The sequence below is a fragment of the Podarcis cretensis genome (assembly GCF_951804945.1).
Source record: "Podarcis cretensis genome assembly, chromosome: 13".
In the NCBI taxonomy this organism is placed as follows: domain Eukaryota; kingdom Metazoa; phylum Chordata; class Lepidosauria; order Squamata; family Lacertidae; genus Podarcis; species Podarcis cretensis.
Window position 1 is genome coordinate 14,579,538 of NC_137182.1, and position 17,158 is coordinate 14,596,695.

The 17,158-nt window shown below is 44.8% G+C and overlaps 1 long non-coding RNA gene across 1 annotated transcript; it reads right to left on the bottom strand.

Annotated features, from left to right (window-relative positions):
• Positions 1-13,078: 13,078 nt before the first annotated feature.
• On the bottom strand, positions 13,079-15,097 carry LOC307201082. Its single transcript, XR_013832512.1, has 2 exons — positions 14,281-15,097; positions 13,079-13,902 (listed from the first exon to the last, which is right to left on the bottom strand). It is a non-coding gene; the product is annotated as an uncharacterized lncRNA (long non-coding RNA).
• Between the last annotated feature and the right edge of the window lie 2,061 nt (positions 15,098-17,158).

Genomic DNA, 17,158 nt, shown 5'->3' on the forward strand with positions numbered 1-17,158 from the left:
AAATCCCCAAGCCCCGGGGGTCACAATTTCATCAAAAATCTGACTTTTGGCAATTCACTCAAAAATGGTGCCAAACGCTTGCAAATGCTCCCCTGAAATGTTTGGCAGTCGAAACAGAAGGCTTTTTATCACAGGACAATAAATCAGCCCTCAGCAACTTACCCGGCGGAATTTTTTTTTTTTGAAAAAATCCCCAAGCCCCGGGGGTCACAATTTCATCAAAAATCTGACTTTTGGCAATTCACTCAAAAATGGTGCCAAACGCTTGCAAATGCTCCCCTGAAAGGTTTGGCAGTCGAAACAGAAGGCTTTTTATCACAGGACAAGAAATCACCCCTCAGCAACTTAACCGGAGGAAATTTGTTTTTGTAAAAATCCCTAAGCCCCGGGGTCACAATTTCAGCAAAAATCTGACTTTTGGCAATTCACTCAAAAATGGTGCCAAACGCTTGCAAATGCTCCCCTGAAAGGTTTGGCAGTCGAAACAGAAGGCTTTTTATCACAGGACAATAAATCAGCCCTCAGCAACTTACCCGGCGGAATTTTTTATTTGAAAAAAACCCTAAGCCCCGGGGTCACAATTTCAGCAAAAATCTGACTTTTGGCAATTCACTCAAAAATGGTGCCAAACGCTTGCAAATGCTCCCCTGAAATGTTTGGCAGTCGAAACAGAAGGCTTTTTATCACAGGACAAGAAATCACCCCTCAGCAACTTAACCAGAGGAAATTTGTTTTTGGAAAAATCCCTAAGCCCCGGGGTCACAATTTCAGCAAAAATCTGACTTTTGGCAATTCACTCAAAAATGGTGCCAAACGCTTGCAAATGCTCCCCTGAAAGGTTTGGCAGTCGAAACAGAAGGCTTTTTATCACAGGACAAGATATCAGTCCTCAGCAACTTAACCGGAGGAAATTTGTTTTTGGAGAAATCCCTAAGCCCCGGGGTCACAATTTCAGCAAAAATCTGACTTTTGGTAATTCACTCAAAAATGGTGTCAAATGCTTGCAAATGCTCCCCTGAAATGTTTGGTGGTCGAAACAGAAGGCTTTTTATCACAGGACAGGAAATCAGCCCTCAGCAACTTAACTGGAGGAAATTTGTTTTTTTGAAAAAATCCCTAAGGTCACAATTTCAGCAAAAATCTGACTTTTGACAATTCACTCAAAAATGGTGCCAAACGCTTGCAAATGCTCCCCTGAAATGTTTGGCAGTCGAAACAGAAGGCTTTTTATCACAGGACAGGAAATCAGCCCTCAGCAACTTAACTGGAGGAAATTTGTTTTTTTGAAAAAATCCCTAAGGTCACAATTTCAGCAAAAATCTGACTTTTGACAATTCACTCAAAAATGGTGCCAAACGCTTGCAAATGCTCCCCTGAAAGGTTTGGCAGTCGAAACAGAAGGCTTTTTATCACAGGAGAAGAAATAACCCCTCAGCAACTTACCCGGCAGAATTTTTTATTTGAAAAAAACACTAAGCCCCGTGGTCACAATTTCAGGAAAAATCTGACTTTTGGCAATTCACTCAAAAATGGTGCCAAACGCTTGCAAATGCTCCCCTGAAAGGTTTGGCGGTCGAAACAGAAGGCTTTTTATCACAGGACAAGAAATCAGCCTTCAGCAAAAATCCCTAAGCCCCGGGGTCACAATTTCAGCAAAAATCTGACTTTTGGCAATTCACTCAAAAATGGTGCCAAACGCTTGCAAATGCTCCCCTGAAAGGTTTGGCGGTCGAAACAGAAGGCTTTTTATCACAGGACAAGAAATCAGCCCTCAGCAACTTAACCGGAGGAAATTTGTTTTTGGAAAAATCCCTAAGCCCCGGGGTCACAATTTCAGCAAAAATCTGACTTTGGGCAATTCTCTCAAAAATGGTGCCAAACGCTTGCAAATGCTCCCCTGAAAGGTTTGGCTGTCGAAACAGAAGGCTTTTTATCACAGGACAAGAAATCAGCCCTCAGCAACTTAACCGGAGGAAATTTGTTTTTGGAAAAATACCTAAGCCCCGGGGTCACAATTTCAGCAAAAATCTGACTTTTGGCAATTCACTCAAAAATGGTGCCAAACGCTTGCAAATGCTCCCCTGAAATGTATGGCAGTTGAAACAGAAGGCTTTTTATCACAGGACAAGAAATCAGCCCTCAGCAAAAATCCGTAAGCCACGGGGTCACAATTTCAGCAAAAATCTGACTTTTGGCAATTCACTCAAAAATGGTGCGAAACGCTTGCAAATGCTCCCCTGAAAGGTTTGGCAGTCGAAACAGAAGGCTTTTTTTCACACGACAAGAAATCATCCCTCAGCAACTTACCCGACGGAATATTTTTTTTTTGAAAAAATCCCTAAGCCCCGGGGTCACAATTTCAGCAAAAATCCGACTTTTGGCAATTCACTCAAAAATGGTGCCAAACGCTTGCAAATGCTCCCCTGAAAGGTTTGGCGGTCGAAACAGAAGGCTTTTTATCACAGGACAAGAAATCAGCCCTCAGCAACTTAACCGGAGGAAATTTGTTTTTGGAAAAATACCTAAGCCCCGGGGTCACAATTTCAGCAAAAATCTGACTTTTGGCAATTCACTCAAAAATGGTGCCAAACGCTTGCAAATGCTCCCCTGAAATGTATGGCAGTTGAAACAGAAGGCTTTTTATCACAGGACAAGAAATCAGCCCTCAGCAAAAATCCCTAAGCCCCGGGGTCACAATTTCAGCAAAAATCTGACTTTGGGCAATTCACTCAAAAATGGTGCGAAACGCTTGCAAATGCTCCCCTGAAAGGTTTGGCAGTCGAAACAGAAGGCTTTTTTTCACACGACAAGAAATCATCCCTCAGCAACTTAACCGGAGGAAATTTGTTTTTGGAAAAATCCCTAAGCCCCGGGGTCACAATTTCAGCAAAAATCTGACTTTTGGCAATTCACTCAAAAATGGTGTCAAACGCTTGCAAATGCTCCCCTGAAAGGTTTGGCGGTCGAAACAGAAGGCTTTTTATCACAGGACAAGAAATCAGCCCTCAGCAATAAACCCGGGGGAAATTTTTTTTTTTGAAAAAATCCCTAAGCCCCGGCGTCACAATTTCAGCAAAAATCTGACTTTTGGCAATTCACTCAAAAATGGTGCCAAACGCTTGCAAATGCTCCCCTGAAAGGTTTGGCGGTCGAAACAGAAGGCTTTTTATCACAGGACAAGAAATCACCCCTCAGCAACTTAACCGGAGGAAATTTGTTTTGTAAAAATCCCTAAGCCCCGGGGTCACAATTTCAGCAAAAATCTGACTTTTGGCAATTCACTCAAAAATGGTGCCAAACGCTTGCAAATGCTCCCCTGAAAGGTTTGGCGGTCGAAACAGAAGGCTTCTTATCACAGGACAAGAAATCAGCCCTCAGCAACTTAACCGGAGGAAAAAAAATTTTTGAAAACATCCCTAAGGCCCGGGATCACAATTTTAGCAAAAATCTGACTTTTGGCAATTCACTCAAAAATGGTGCCAAACACTTGCAAATGCTCCCCTGAAAGGTTTGGCAGTCGAAACAGAAGGCTTTTTATCACAGGACAAGAAATCAGCCCTCAGCAACTTAACCGATCGAAATTTTTTTTTTGAAAAAAATCCCTAAGCCCCGGGGTCACAATTTCAGCAAAAATCTGACTTTGGCAATTCACTCAAAAATGGTGTCGAACGGTTGCAAATGCTCCCCTGAATGGTTTTGTAGTCGAAAAAGAAGGCTGTTTATCACAGGACAAGTAATCAGCCCTTTGACAACTTAACCGGCGGAAAAAGATTTTTTTGAAAAAACCCCTAAGCCCCAGGGTCACGATTTCAGCAAATTCTGACTTTTGGCAGTTCACTAAAAAATGGTGCCAAACGCTTGCATCTGCTACCTTGAAAGGTTTGGCAGTCAAAACAGAAAGCTTTTTATCACAGGACAAGAAATCAGCCCTTGACAACTTAACCGGTGGAAAAAAACTTTTGGGAAAAATCCCTATTTCAGCAAAAATCTGACTTTTGACAATTCACTCAAAATGGTGCCACCCGGTTGCAAATGCGCCCCTGAAAGCATTGGCGATGGAAACATTAGGCTTTTTATCACAGGACAAGAAATGAGCCCTCGACATCTTAAGGGGCGGAAAAAGATTTTTTTGAAAAAATCCCTAAGCCCCGGGGTCACAATTTCAGCAAAAATCTGACCTTCGGGAATTCAGTCAAATATGGTGCCGAACAGGTTGCAAATGCTCCCCTGAAAGTTTTGGCAGTCAAAACAGAAGGCTTTTTATCACAGGACAAGAAATCAGCCCTCGACATCTTAAGGGGTGGAAAAAGATTTTTTTGAAAAAATCCCTAAGCCCTGGGGTCACAATTTCAGCAAATATGTGACTTTTGACAATTCACTCAGAAATGGTCTGAATGGATGCAAATGCTCCCCGGAAAGGCTTGGCGGTCAAAACAGAAGGCTTTTTATCACAGGACAAGAAATCAGCCCTTGACAACTTAACCGGCGGAAAAAGTTTTTTAAAAACAATATCCCTAAGCCCCGGGGTCACAATATCAGCAAAAATCTGACTTTTGACAATTCACTCAAAAATGGTTCCAACTGGTTGCAAATGCTCCCCTGAAAGCTTTGGCGATGGAAACGGAAGGCATTTTATCACAGGGCAAGAAATCAGCCCTCGACAACTTAACCGGCGGAAAAAGATTTTTTTGGAAAATCCCTAAGGCCTGGGGTCACAATTTCAGCAAAAATCTGACTTTTGGCAATTCACTCAAAAATGGTGCCAAAATCTTGTGAATGCAGGGCAGCAGCTGAAGAAGGAGCAAAAAGGTTTTTCTTGTGTGTGTGTTTCTTGTGGCTGATTAGCTGCTCTCCCTGTGCAAAGGTCAGAGGGGGCAGGGTTTCTGTTGAGGTAGGTGATTAGCTGTGGGAGGAGCTTATCAGAGCTTGCAGTACAGTGGCGCGCACCTAGCAGCAGTTTGATCCATCTTTTAGATTTAGGGGAGCTAGTCTCAAACGTTTGTTGGGGGAGACCTAGGGTTTTTGGGGGGGAGTTATTTTTGGGGGAGTTTGGGGGGAGTTATTTGTCCTGTCTTCACGCTGTAGTCACCCCCAATGACACGTTCTCAAGATGGAGGGTGAGGGAACAGCTGCAGTTGCCTGCGGTTCCTGCGCAATTTTTGCCATCTCGCCAAAGGTTGCTGGCAGCTTTACCTGCAGCAATTGCATGTTGATTGCCCTCTTAGAAGACAAAGTCCAGCTACTGGAGGAACGTGTGGCTACGCTCCAAAGAATTAGAGAGCTGGAGCTCTTCTTGGAAGCAACAGAGCACACCGTCTCCACCAAGGAGGAGACAGGGGACTCCCCTGAGAAGGAGGCTAGTTCACCAACACAGGAGCCAGATATATGGAGAAACGTGACTCAAAGAAGTAGGAGGCCCAGGGTTCGCTCTGATTGTTTAGAAATACACAATCGCTTTGAGGTCCTCTCCCCTAGCATGGAAGAAGAGCAGACTCCATTTGAGGATCTCTCCCTCATTACAGTCGATCAGGTATATGAAGACGAGCAGCAAAGTCAGTCCTCAGGGAATGTGCAGGCGACCATGGAACGGACAGCTCATGGAAGAACCCCGACCAGACCTAAGAGGAGGCGTGTAGTGGTGATAGGGGATTCCCTACTGAGGGGAACAGAAGCAGTGATCTGTGGGCCTGACAAGATGTCTCGGGAAGTGTGCTGTCTCCCCGGGGCTAAGATCCAAGATGTAACTGAACGACTGCAAGGAATCATAAAAACCACTGACAAATACCCCTTCCTCTTGGTTCATGTGGGAGCCAATGACACTGCAAGCAATAGCCTCCAGAAGATCAAAAGAGACTACGAGGCTCTGGGCAGGAAATTGAAGCAATTAAATGCACAAATTGTCATCTCATCTGTCCTCCCAGTTGAACGATGTGGCCCAGGGAGAGAGGGAAAAATAGTGGAAGTGAACAGCTGGCTTCGCAAATGGTGTAAACAGGAACGGTTTGGATTCTTAGATCACGGACTGCAGTTTCTTGAAGATGGACTTCTGGCAAGCGATGGGCTGCACCTCACAACAGTTGGGAGGAATGTTTTTGCCAAAAATCTCAGAAACCTCATCAGGAGGGCTTTAAACTCACTAATGTGGGGGAGGGAGACAGTGCTCCTGAAGGTAGGAGTCTATCAATTGATGAAAATGATCATCCAAATGTCATAGACCAAATGGAGCAAACATCATGCAGACCTAGTGGTGGGAGGAAAAAATCCTTAAATAAGAGACACGGGGGAATGATTAATGGACTTCAGTGTCTGTACACTAATGCGCAAAGCATGGGAAATAAACAAGATAAGCTTGAGCTCTTGGTACAGCAAACTAAATATGACATAATAGGCATCACTGAAACCTGGTGGGATAAGTCCCACGATTGGAATGTAATAATGTAATCTATTTCAGAGAATCAGACCAGACAAGAAAGGAGGAGGAGTGGCGTTATATGTCAGGGATGTGTATACCTGTGAAGAGATCCAAGATTTAGAACCTCAAAGCCAAAGTGAGAAGCATTTGGGTCAAAATTAAGGGAGAGAAGAATAACAGTGACCTCCTTGTGGGAGTTTACTATAGATCCCCAAGCCAAACAGAGGACATAGATGATGCCTTCCTGGAACAGATGGCCAAGCATGCAAAAGGAAGGGAGATAGTAGTAATGGGGGACTTCAATTACCCGGATATTTGTTGGATGTCAAACTCAACCAAGAGCATAAGGTCAAACAGATTCCTCACTGGCCTTGCAGACAACTTCATTGTCCAGAAAGTGGGAGAAGCAACAAGAGGAACAGCCATTTTAGATCTGGTCCTAACCAATGTTGATGACCTGGTTAGTGGGGTAGAAGTGGAAGGATCATTAGGCGCGAGTGATCATGCTCTTCTAAAGTTTACTATACAGTGGAAAGGAGCAGCCAAGCATACTAGGACTCAATTTCTAGACTTTAAGAAAGCCGACTTCATAAAACTTAGGAAAGTGCTGGGTGAGATCCCATGGACAGTAATACTAAAAGGAAAGGGAGTTCATGATGGCTGGGAGTTTGTTAAGAGGGAGATAGTAAAAGCACAACTTCAGGCAATACCAATGAGACGGAAACATGGAAGGTGGCTAAAGAAGCCAGGGTGGCTATCTAAAGAACTTTTAACTGAGTTAAGATTAAAAAAGGATGTGTACAAAAAATGGAAAAGGGGGGAAACCACCAAAGAGGAATTCGAACAAATAGCCAGCACGTGTAGACACAAAGTCAGAAAAGCTAAAGGACAGAATGAACTCAGGCTTGCTAGAGAGGTTAAAAGCAACAAAAAAGGCTTTTATGGGTATGTTCGTAGCAAAAGGAAGAACAAAGAAACAGTGGGGTCACTCAGAGGAGAAGATGGTGAAATGCAAACAGGGGACACAGAAAGGGCTGAACTCCTCAATGCCTTCTTTGCCTAAGTCTTCTCCGATAAAGAAAACAATGCCCGACCTGAAGAATTTGGAGCAAATGATTCAGCAGATGAAACACAGCCCAGAATAACTAAGGAGATAGTACAAGAATACTTGGCTAGTTTAGATGTATTCAAGTCTCCAGGGCCAGATGAACTGCATCCAAGAGTATCAAAAGAACTGGCAGATGTGATCTCAGAACCACTGGCAGTCATCTTTGAGAATTCCTGGAGAACAGGCGAAGTCCTGGCAGACTGGAGGAGGGTAAATGTTGTCCCTATTTTCAAAAAGGGGAAAAGAGAGGACCCAAATAATTACCGCCCAGTCAGTCTGACATCAATACCAGGGAAGATTCTGGAGCAGATCATTAAGCAAACAGTCTGTGAGCACCTAGAAAGGAATGCTGTGATCACCAATAGTCAGCATGGATTTCTGAAAAATAAGTCATGTCAGACTAACCTGATCTCGTTTTTTGACAGAATTACAAGCCTGGTAGATGAAGGGAACGCAGTGGATGTAGCCTACCTTGATTTCAGCAAGGCATTTGACAAGGTGCCCCATGATATTCTTGTAAAGAAGCTGGTAAAATGCGGTCTTGACTATGCTACCACTCAGTGGATTTGTAACTGGCTGACTGACCAAACCCAAAGGGTGCTCATCAATGGTTCCTCTTCATCCTGGAGAAGAGTGACTAGTGGGGTGCCACAGGGTTCTGTCTTGGGCCCGGTCTTATTCAACATCTTTATAAACGACTTGGATGATGGACTCAAGGGCATCCTGATCAAATTTGCAGATGACACCAAACTGGGAGGGGTGGCTAACACCCCAGAGGACAGGATCACACTTCAAAACGACCTAGACAGATTAGAGAACTGGGCCAAAACAAACAAGATGAATTTTAACAGGGAGAAATGTAAAGTATTGCACTTGGGCAAAAAAAATGAGAGGCACAAATACAAGATGGGTGACACCTGGCTTGAGAGCAGTACATGTGAAAAGGATCTAGGAGTCTTGGTTGACCACAAACTTGACATGAGCCAACTGTGTGACGCGGCAGCTAAAAAAGCCAATGCAATTCTGGGCTGCATCAATAGGAGTATAGCATCTAGATCAAGGGAAGTAATAGTGCCACTGTATTCTGCTCTGGTCAGACCTCACCTGGAGTACTGTGTCCAGTTCTGGGCACCACAGTTCAAGAAGGACACTGACAAACTGGAAGGTGTCCAGAGGAGGGCAACCAAAATGGTCAAAGGCCTGGAAACGATGCCTTATGAGGAACGGCTAAGGGAGCTGGGCATGTTTAGCCTGGAGAAGAGGCGGTTAAGGGGTGATATGATAGTCATGTTCAAATATATAAAAGGATGTCACTTAGAGGAGGGAGAAAGGTTGTTTTCTGCTGCTCCAGAGAAGCGGACACGGAGCAATGGATCCAAACTACAAGAAAGAAGATTCCACCTAAACATTAGGAAGAACTTCCTGACAGTAAGAGCTGTTTGACAGTGGAATTTGCTGCCAAGGAGTGTAGTGGAGTCTCCTTCTTTGGAGGTCTTTAAGCAGAGGCTTGACAACCATATGTCAGGAGTGCTCTGATGGTGTTTCCTGCTTGGCAGGGGGTTGGACTCGATGGCCCTTGTGGTCTCTTCCAACTCTGTGATTCTATGATTCTATGATTCTATACCCTGAAAGCTTTGGCGGTTGAAACTGAAGGCTTTTTATGACAGGACAAGAAATCAGCCCTCAGCAACTTAACCGGCGAATTTTATTTTTTTTGAAAAAATCTCTAAAAATCTGACTTTTGGTAATTCACTCAAAAATGGTGCGAAAAGGTTCCAAATGCTCCCCCGAAAGCTTTAGCAATGGAAACAGAAGGCTTTTTATCACAGGACAATAAATCAGCCCTCGACAACTTAACCGGCGGAAAAAGATTTTTTTGGAAAAATCCCTAAGCCCCGGGGTCACAATTTCAGCAAAAATCTGACTTTGGGCAATTCAGTCAAATATGGTGCTGAACGCTTGCAAATGCTCCCCTGGCGGTCAGAACAGAAGGCTTTCTATCACAGGACAAGAAATCAGCCCTCAGCAACTTAACCGGCAGAAAAAGTTTTTTGTTGTTTTTTTTAATATCCCTAAGCCCCGGGGTCACAATTTCAGCAAAAATCTGACTGATTTCTGCATCCCATAAAAATGTCCTTCCTGAGATTCCAGGCAGCACCAAACGTTGGTCTCTGTTACCCTAATGCACCTTAGAATAAAATAGATTCATATAATTAGCTATGTATTTATCTGGAACTCCTCCAACCAGTCCTCTGCAGTGGCTCCCCGTCTGTGGAATGCTCTCCCCAGGGAAGTTCGCCTGGCACCTTCATTATACACCTTTAGGAGCCAGGCAAAAATGTTCCTTTTTAACCAGGCCTTTGGGTGACCTGATCAACATCCCATACCCATGCGTTTATCTTTATTTTATATACTGTGATCTTTTTATGTGAACCGCCCTGAGGCCTGCCGTATTTTTCCATGTATAAGACTAGGGGGTTTTTTACCAAAAAATTAGGTTTAAAATTGGGGCCTGTCTTATACATGTGTCGTACTGAGTGATGTTTTCTTAATTTGGAGTCCCCAAAAATAGGAGGCGTCTTATATATGGGGGCGTCTTATAGACGGAAAAAAATGATAATAGAAAAATGACATTTTATATTGAATGTTCTTGTTCTTTGCCATACATAACCCAGGGATTTGCTGTTTAATCTTTCTTTCCTTGTGCTTGATGACTTGACACGCCATCTTTTAAAAACAATGAATAAAATTTTCTATAAACGCAAACAAAAAAGAAAAAAACCGAGCTCCCCGCTGGGGCAACACAAGCTCTGGAGAATTTGGGAAATGAGCCATGGCGCTAGAAGGAGAGATCAGCTCATCAGCACATAGCTTCTAAGACTCTCACCGGAGCCACAAAAATCCCCAAATTAAATCCAAATAAGGAGAGAGAATTCAAAGAGTTAGTGGAACAACTTTTGAAAAGTGTCTGGGAGTGAAATAAGGGAGTCCACTTATCCAAGGCTGGTACTGACAGATCCCCAACGCAAATTCAACCCTGCTTCTTGCCCTTCTATAGCCTTTCAAATGACAAGTATTTGTTTATTTAGTGACAGCACACCATAGGATGTAATGCAGATGCTTTCAAAAATTGCATTTTGCTGCCACCACATGGCCAGATCTGGTTTTGGTTATCGCGTCCCTTGAATTCAGCTTTCTGAATTGACACTTCTGAAACTCCAATCCAAAATGCTATGCTACTCACCTTAGTGATATTTTGAAAGCAGCTCTGTGTCCAGCAAGAACACAGCTTGATACTAACACGTCAGGTGATGAGTGTTCAATTGGCGTATTTATAATTGAGGTATTCTCTTCAAAAATAATGCATTATCCAGACTCGGGAGGTAACCCAATGGGTCCCACCACAACTTCCCCAACTGCTTGAGGTCCCTCTTCCTTCCAATTTCTTGATCTCTCTTTCCCTCCCTACTCTCCTGACTTGGCTTCTAGCTGTTGATGTTTGCATTAGCTGGATGTCAAGACGGATGAATGATGCAGCGAGAAAACAACTAAAAAGGAGGCACAGAATGCCAGCTGGTGGAGATACAGGTTTCTGCCATGGCTGCACCTAACCCAAATAAGGATCCTGTGTATTTCTGCATTTTTGTGTTCTATCTGTAGTACACAGACCAGAAATCTTTAAATTGCTCTGTTAGCACAGGGATAACACAGGTAATTGCAGGGATAACACAGGTTCACCTGACCTGCTGGAAGAAGAAGAAGAAGAAGAAGAAGAAGAAGAAGAAGAAGAAGAAGAAGAAGAGTAGTAGTAGTAGTAGTTTGGTTTTGATATCCCGCTTTATCACTACCCTAAGGAGTCTCAAAGCGGCTCACAATATCCTTTCCCTTCTTCCCCCACAACAAACACTCTGTGAGGTGAGTGGGGCTGAGAGACTTCAGAGAAGTATGACTAGCCCAAGGTCACCCAGCAGCTGCAAGTGGAGGAGCGGGGAAGCGAATCCAGTTCACCAGATTACGAGTCCACCACTCTTACCCACTACACCACCCTGGCTCTGGAGTTCAGCATGCAATGGAGAAATTGGAATTCCTGTCCCAGATTTGCACCCATTGCTATTACATGGCTAAGTGGTGGTGTGGTGCTCACTGTGCACTGCTTGGTGGCTATATTATTTGGCTCTATGTCTGCATACACACTTATCGAGCAATTGCAGATCGTATAGGATCATTTGTGGATTCTGAATAATGCCAGCAGTTCTGTATGTACTTGCCAGTGCTAAGAAAACATTGTTGTCGAAATCCACCAAAAGTGAAATCCCAAGATTATGAAGAGTTCTTCAAATAGGGAACAGCAAAATAAAGAGACAGGGGTTTGATGCAGCATGTTGTACTTTGGGATGATTTTGAAACACCACCACCTGGCAGGTACATTGGGATTTTAAAACAGCATGCCTTGTTGTTGTTTGTGTGTCTGTGTAGAACTGTGTTCATGCTACAACTGATGTACAAAACAACAAAAACTGCAGAAGGTACAAAATCCAGCTTCCTGCTAATCTTACCTTTTTAAAATATAAATAAATAAAAGGCAAATTTCTAGTCCTCATTGGCTTTGAACACTTGAAACTGTGTAGACAACGCCTGATAAAATCTCCGACACCAGACAGGTTACTAAATAAGATTTTTGGTGGTTGTGGGTGGGGCTTTAACGTCCTTGGAATGCCCAGACAGAACAAAATTCCAATGCATCTGAACAGAATCAGAATGTGATGCAAAAGGAGGGGTTATGCAGATGGGCTCTGTTTAATCGCAAACCATCTTTTCTTGGCAGTTTTAAAATTGCGTTAAATGTTTTTGCAGAGTTACTGGTAGGGCTGCACTTGAAAGAAATTGAGAGATTGTTTGGGGGATGGGGAACGCTTAGAGAGCACACAAGGAACAAACTAGATAGGAAGTTAAATACAACAAGCAGCTTTTTAAAATGCAAGGAGGAGGAGGAGGCTGATTGTTATCAGGATCACAGCAGATTGGAAGGACGTCTCCCCTGTTTCAGTCACAAGGAAAATTCCTCCTTTGAAACTACTACAGTATTGGGATTGGAAAGCTACTATCAGTGCTCAAGGGAACTTCCCCCATTGAAAGGGTTAAGCTGCTCACACACTCACCAGCTGCTATTTGCGGGTTTTTTAAAAATGGTGCCTGTTAAATGCAAAGACTATTCAATGTCACTTCTAGTTTCGGCCTCACTGAAAACATATATACACAGTAGCAGTTCTGTGGTACCAAATACAACGGCAAATCCTAAGGTGTCAAAACATAATAATCAGAGAAGTAGCATAATAATCAGAGAAATCCCTTTATCTAGTTGCTGCCATAGATATTTCATACTCCACCACCAAGTCCGGAACAACATCCATCAACCTGTTGTCTTGAAACTGATAAGAGGCTTCAGCTCTTCATTGGGGTGAAGCAATTTGGGCCCCTTTTTGCAAAGTTTAGGATTTTGTGGGCTAGCGATGGGGGAGAAAAAACTTGCAAAGCACAACAATGCCAGACACCGGAGCTGAAGGACAAAGTTGTAGCATTTATTACCATTTACAAACTGTCTTATTGATACAAATGTTTTAACCAATAACAATATATGAATATCAGAATATATTACAGCACATTAAAACATCATACAGGTTTGCAAACATACAGAGCGATTTGGCTTGTACCATATTAAAAAAATGTACAAAAAAGGTTGTTGGGGTGGGGGTGGGGAGCTCAGAAGAGAAAAACGTGAGGCCTTCCGTCGCCTTGGTCATTTCACTCGGTATGTACAAAGTTAATGTGCAGGTGGGAAACACCTTTTGGGTGTTTGAAGTCCAGAAAATCTTAAAACATGGCACAACGCCAGTAGCAAGGCCAAAGTTCGGTCTCGGCCAACGAGAAAGAGAGGAGCAATAGGACTGGTCAATAAAATGTGCATGTGTTTCTGTAAATTCTTCCTGTTGGCCCCTCTGGGCCTCCTATACTTCCTTGTAAGGGGGTAAAAAAAAAACTGGTTATCTTCTGGGTTAGCGGCTGGAGGCGCCAGAACCAAATCCAGCCCAGACAAAGTGGCGTTTTGCCAGCAGGCTGTTAGAGGAAACTGTCTTATTATACTGACCTTGTTTAGTTTATTGTCTACACCAGCAGTGGCTCTCTAAGATTTCAGACAGAAGCATCTCCCAGCCTTACCTGAAAATGCTGCGGATTGAATCTGGACCTTCTGTCTGCAAGGGGATGCTCTACCACGAAGGTATTTTTAAAGGAGGACCACGGTTGTTATGTTCCCTACGAGGTGGCGGCATAAGGCATGCCTCTCCCCAGTGACTTCAGTTCCCCCAAATGCAGGAACCGTCACCTTCACAATAAGGTAAAGGTAAAGGTACCCCTGCCCGTAGGGGCCAGTCTTGACAGACTCTGGGGTTGTGCGCCCATCTCACTCAAGAGGCCAGGGGCCAGCGCTGTCCGGAGACACTTCTGGGTCACGTGGCCAGCGTGACATCGCTGCTCTGGCGAGCCAGAGCCGCACACGGAAACGCCGTTTACCTTCCCGCTGGTAAGCGGTCCCTATTTATCTACTTGCACCCGGCGGTGCTTTCGAACTGCTAGGTTGGCAGGCGCTGGGACCGAGCAGCGGGAGCGCACCCCGCCGCAGGGATTCGAACCGCCGACCTTTCGATCGGCAAGCCCTAGGCGCTGAGGCTTTAACCCACAGCGCCACCTGCGTCCCCAGCACCTTCACAATAGAGCTTGTCAAATCAGGGTGTGTGTGTGTGTGTGTGTGTGTGTGTGTGTGTGTGTGTGTAGTTGTTACGAGGCTTCCCCCTACATACACCCTTGACATTATGGCATTGCTGCAAATGCTGCTTAGAACAGTGTGATAAAACTGCAAGGTTCTATTTTTTTTAATATAAAGAATCTCAAGAAAACTAATGCTCAGCCTGCAGCCAGGACAAGCAGCAAGGAGCGGGAAATTATGAGGAGCAGATTAGGAAAAAGAGCCTTCCTTACTCTAAGAGGAGCTCAGCTGTAGAACAAGTTGCTTTTGGGATGCTAAACTTTTGGACATGTCTTCGGTTTCAGAGGAAGTGGATGTGCCTTCCAATGGTTATTAGCCACAATTACAAAACTGGAACCTCCAGGAGGCAACATCCCTTTCACTACCAGATTCTGTTGACCACAGCTATGCCAAGAACCCGAGCAGCAAGGTTTTGTTTCTCTGTCTCTGGCAGTTGCGTTCCTCGCTAGGCGGCAAACCGCCTTGGAAAGCAAGGGAAACTAGTGATGTGATCTGTGACATGGTGCAGGAAGAGGGAAATCAGAGGTGCCAGCTGTTTACAGAGAGAAAAGTTAACCGAAAATATCTCACTGGGCTGCCACACAAACCTAAGCAGCTTTTTGGTCAGAGTGCCGGGACAAGTAAACCTTGAGTCCGACCCAGCAAGACGATTCAGATGTGCTGGTCCTCTGTGAAATGGGACTGGAAAGGAGAGTTTTGGGGGTCCTTCCCAGGACTATGATTTTTCCTCCTCACTTCAAATGCAGTAGAGTGGTGCCCCGCAAGACGAACGCCTCGCAAGACGGAAAACCCGCTAGACGAAAGGGTTTTCCATTTTGGAGGCGCTGCGCAAAACGAATTTCCCTATGGTCTTGCTTCGCAAGACGAAATGTCTTGCGAGTTCCTGCAGGTTTTCCCCCCTTTTTTTCCCCTTTTCCTAAGCCCTAAGCCGCTTATCAGCTGATCCGCTGATAAGCCGCTTATCAGCTGATCCGCTAAAAGCCGCTAAACCGCTAATAGCGCTAATCCGCTAAGCTGTCAATGGGCTTGCTTCGCAAGACGAAAAAACTGCTATACGAAGAGCCTCACAGAACGGATTAATTTCGTCTTGCGAGGCACCACTGTATGTCAATGGCAAGAGCAAGGGGAAATGTATTATTATTATAGTCATCCTCCAAATGTCACGTTGTGCAAGGCCCCACATATCCCTAGATCAGCTTCCTATTCTTAGCAGTGACTTCTGCTGCACAGTGGTCCTGATGCAGAGCAGCAGGGTAACAACAGCAGACTTGGACCCATCCTATTGCACCGGCAGATGACCTGTATCCCAGGTGTGTCCCTCCCCTTGATGGAAGACTCTCTGATGCAGAAGTGAAAGAGGAATATATTTTTTGTGTTATTCCCCCTTCCCTCCACAGACCTTGCCTCCCTATGCCTCCCAATCTGCTGAAGATGGTTGAGGATCCCCTTAGAACAGTGTGGGAGGTAGTGCAAGGGGATGTCGGAGAAAGGGTGAATTAAATAAAAAATAAAAAAATAAAAAACACCTCCTCTCCCCTTCTGCTCAAGCAAGATCAAAAAACCCTTCCATCAGCACAGGTACACAATAGGGTACGACCCCTTATTTATAAGTTTGGGTGACATGGGGTAAGACTTGGGAGTCCAGGTGCGTTGCCAGGTTGCCAAAACATGTGTTCTCCGCTGCACATCTTGGTCTCAGTGCACGTCGAGCACAACAGATCCACCTGCAAAAACCTCCGAGGTTGGATTGCCTTTGTGAGGTCAGCCGCTCTTGTGAGCCAGCCCGGGGGGGGGGGGGAGCCTATCAAAAGTTCCTTTGACATTCAGGAATACAAAATGTGCTTGTGTCAAGTTAGCCCTTCCTAACTTACATTAAAAAAAAGGAAGATGATCACCCTGGCAGCTTTTGCCAACTTGTCGCCCCCTCCGGACTACAACTCCCATCAGCCGTGCTGGCAGGGGCTGATGGGAGTTGTAGTCCAAAGCATCTGGAGGTGAACAGGCTTGGCGAAGGCTGCCCTCTGGGATCGCTTTTCTTCCAATCAGAAAAAGAGGAGAGGATTCAAGCTGACGGAAGAATAGAACTCTTCCCGCTGGAAGTTGTGCGTTTCCACCTGGCAGCCTTGAAAACACAAGTCAGCAAATGAAAAGACATGGTCTTCCCCCGACCCCACCCCACCCGGTTAAAACCACAAAACCCTCTTCTGTCACCCCAGCGGATCAAGCAGTAGGTTTCCTTTTCAAAGGCACTGTATTTATTTCTTTGAAACTAGTTTTACAAGCAGGGTGAATGAGAAAAGGGAGGCTTTGGGGGGAGGAGAGAGATGCAGAACAGGATCCCTCAAAGTCTACAAGTTGTTTCTCATCTCAAGAGGCAGTTCAAGCAAAAACTTGGCATGAGCCAAATCAGGCCGCCCCCCAAGCGCATCTGCTTGCGTAACTATAACGCAAACAGCTGTGAGCATATGGGTCTTGGCTGCCCCGGATCTCACAAACTCAAGGTATGCATCCTCCCAGCCTCCAAGATGGGTAGAAGTTTCTGTGACCAAGTTTTATGGACTCCTGGTTTCAAAGTTACTGCTACTCCCTGAAAGCACACACGTGGGCCAGATCAACACCGCAAATCTAAACTGTTTCCAACTGTCACTGCTCCCAGCCAAGAAATCATTAAGTGTGTGCAAGCTGGTTTTCTGGAGAAGACTGAAAACCCCGCCTCACGTAACCATCTGTCTTTTGACCAGTGGAGGTGAACCGGCTGGTCTGCTGGTCTGCAACTCCCATCATCCTTCACTGCAGGCCTTCACTGCAGGGTCAT